Genomic DNA, 3,216 nt, shown 5'->3' on the forward strand with positions numbered 1-3,216 from the left:
TTGAATATGATACGTTATTATGAGATGATAGTTATTGTGATTGTTAATTGAATTGAATTAAAATCAAATAAAATTGAATATGATACGTTATAATGAGATGATAGTTATTGTGGCCGTCAATTTTAAATTGTGATTTTTCGATATGAATTGAATTGAAATCCAACAAAATTGAATATGATATATTATTATAAGATGATAGTTATTGTGATTGTGAATTGAAATTATTCGATATGAAGTGAATTGAATTGAAATAAAATAAAATAAAATAAATACGTTATTATGATATAATAGTTATTGTGATTGTCAATTTTAAATTGTGATTTTTCAATATGAATTGAATTGAATTGATATTCAATAAAATTGAATATGATACATTATTATGAAACTATTGTTATTGTGATTGTGAATCGTGATTGTTTGATATGAATTGAATTAAAATTGAAATAAAATAAAATTGAATTTAATACGTTATTATGATACTATAGTAATTGTGATTATTCGATATGAATTGTGATTCTTATTGCTCCGGTTAAGTCAATTGGTATACTATTGACTATATGTTATCTTACGTGAATTGATATTCATACGAATATACTTTATTTTATTACATCATATTTTCTAATATCAATTTTAGGTTTATAATTATAATTTTATATTTATAATTATAAATTTATAATTTTACATATACAATATTAATTGTGTTTAAATTGATCGTAATCGTGCTATTATTCGTAATCGTGTTAATTGAGTCATATTCGTGCGGGTCGTAATCGTAGTTCGTGTCGACCATTTAATAATCGTGTTGATCGGTTTTTTATCGTGTTACCGTAATCGTGTCGTTTTAAACCATTATTTAATCGTGTTAGCGTGTTCGATCTAATTAAGAACCAATCCATTTATTGAGATCCAAATCCGCTTTAAATCGTGTTGTAACCGTTTCGTGTTTCGTGTCCGGACTAAATTGGCACCCCTAATTGTAACCGCCTTATTTTTAATGACGGTAAAAATAGCTAATATTTACGTATTGTATCACTTTAATATATGTTATATATATATATATATATATATATATGTTGTGTAAAAATTACAGGATAAATATTCGATGTCGATTTTTACTTTATTTGTGACTAACCGACTGTTAATTTTGGATGTCAATGACGTGTGTCAACCTCTGATAATTTTGATAAATTTAAAATGATTAATTAATTTGTATAATTTTTTTAAATATTAAAAAATTAGAAAAAAAAAACCTTCTGTCTCATAAAAGTAATATAAAGAATTCATACGTAATATTTTAAATTTATGGAGATAAATTTTACTGCCCTTAAACCTTCGTTTGGAACCAATTGGAGATGAGCAACACGCGCAGACACTATCTTGAGAGCAACAAACACACGCTCCCTCTTTAATGGCGGACTCGGAGCTCAACAAACGAATTTCTTTGATCTTCGCATACGGAACTCTGAAACGAGGATTCCACAACCACTGGCTGATGGAAGAACTAATCGCCCAAAACGACGCCGAGCTCGTCGGCGACCACGTTACGCTGACTCCATACCCACTCGTTTGCGGGCCCCACGGCATCCCCTACCTCCTCAGCCTCCCCGGCTCCGGCCGCCGCGTCCGAGGTGAGCTCTACTCCGTCTCGGACCGAGGCCTCGCCAGACTCGACGACTTCGAGCGTGTGTCCCACGCGCACTACGAGCGCCTCCCCGTGCGCGTCGCGGCGGCCGACGGCGCGTGTGTCTCGGCGGAGGCGTACTTCGCTCACAGGAGCTACGGCGAGGCGATGTGGGACCGGTGCCGGAGGGAAGGTTTGGAGGAGTACTCGGCGTCGGAGGCTGAGAGGTACGTGAAATTACGGGACAGACCTTTCCAGGGAACGCCCATTCTTGACGATATTCGGGCGTTTTTGGCTTCCTCGGGCGGCGATTGAGGAAAGGTAGTTTCGGGAATTTCGTTCTCCGCGGAGTGTGTTTGTCTGTGTTAAGGATTCTATTTTTGTTTTGTGAAACTCCGTTGAGGGATTCTTAGTTGTCCCCGATCTTGTTATACTCGAAATTTGAACTTTTAATAATTGGAACTGCGAGAAATCTGAACCGTAATTGTTTGAAGAAATGCTTTTTGTTACTAATGTTGAAATGTCGTTAATATAAGGCAGTCGATTAAATGACTATCTTGAACATTTCTATGGGATCCCATGAAGAATTGGTGTCGTGTTCACGAAAAGAATGGATGTCTTTACCGGAATTTCAGTTGCCACCAGATTTCAGATGTCCCCTAACACTTACAGGAAATATTTATTCCGATTTTTAAAAAATTATTAAGAAGAAATATAAAAAGACATCGTAAAACCTCTCCAAGCAAATTTAATGGGAAAAATTGTCAATAAATCTTATTCATAGATATTAAAAAGTTTCACACACAATAAATTAAAACTTACTATATAAAGCTGTTGAGAAATATAAATCTAAATCATCCAAAAGGTTCAACTAATGTATCTTTGGTCGCCTTGAATGTATAATCCAATTATTGTCAACTGTTAAGTCTCCACCATGCAACTTAAATTGTCGATAATGCATCTTGAGTTATTGAACGTGTCATCAGAGTTTACAGTTAAAGCGGGGATCATAAGAATACCCCTAGTCATTGATGACAAGGTGAAAAATATATTTTCGTGTTGCCTCCACCGAATCATAATGTCAAGGTTTTCTTGCTTCATGGACATAAATTGTTACATGTGTGTATAGAATTATCTCGTAACATGTCTTGATAGGCTAGGTTCAAGAGATGATGCGACCTTCATTTAATAAACCTTCCGCGACCCAACTCGAGACTTTCGGCGTGGAGGTGGTTCGCCCGCATGCGTCCTTTTTAAGGATCGTGCGTGTGCCTATCTTAAGGGGCGCGCGGCCCATCTTGTCGACCGTTTGTGGGCCTTAGAGATCTTCGATGACTCGACCCGTTGGGCATTCGGGGTTCGGGATTTCACGCGAGTCGCGTGAAATATAAAAGTCTCTACTAGAGGAATTAAGGTCGACACGAGTACTCGTCAATCGACTCGTGGAAACGTAATCCTACTCGAGGAGTTATCTTGACTCGAGGAGTACGACTCGACTCGAGGGGCCAGGCTCGACTCGAGGAGCTGAAAGTTTGACATGAGGACTTGTCAGTCGACCTGTGGCGGGGACTCGCCACTCTTCGGGACCTTTGGCC

The 3,216-nt window shown here is 37.3% G+C and overlaps 1 pseudogene; it reads left to right on the top strand.

Annotated features, from left to right (window-relative positions):
- Positions 1-1,340: 1,340 nt before the first annotated feature.
- LOC149404816 (putative gamma-glutamylcyclotransferase At3g02910 pseudogene) lies at positions 1,341-2,118 on the top strand (annotated as a pseudogene).
- Positions 2,119-3,216: the final 1,098 nt, after the last annotated feature.

The sequence above is a fragment of the Urtica dioica genome, chromosome 2 (assembly GCF_054948205.1).
Source record: "Urtica dioica subsp. dioica isolate 48M chromosome 2, U.dioica_male_clone48M_v1_H2, whole genome shotgun sequence".
NCBI lineage: Eukaryota > Viridiplantae > Streptophyta > Magnoliopsida > Rosales > Urticaceae > Urtica > Urtica dioica.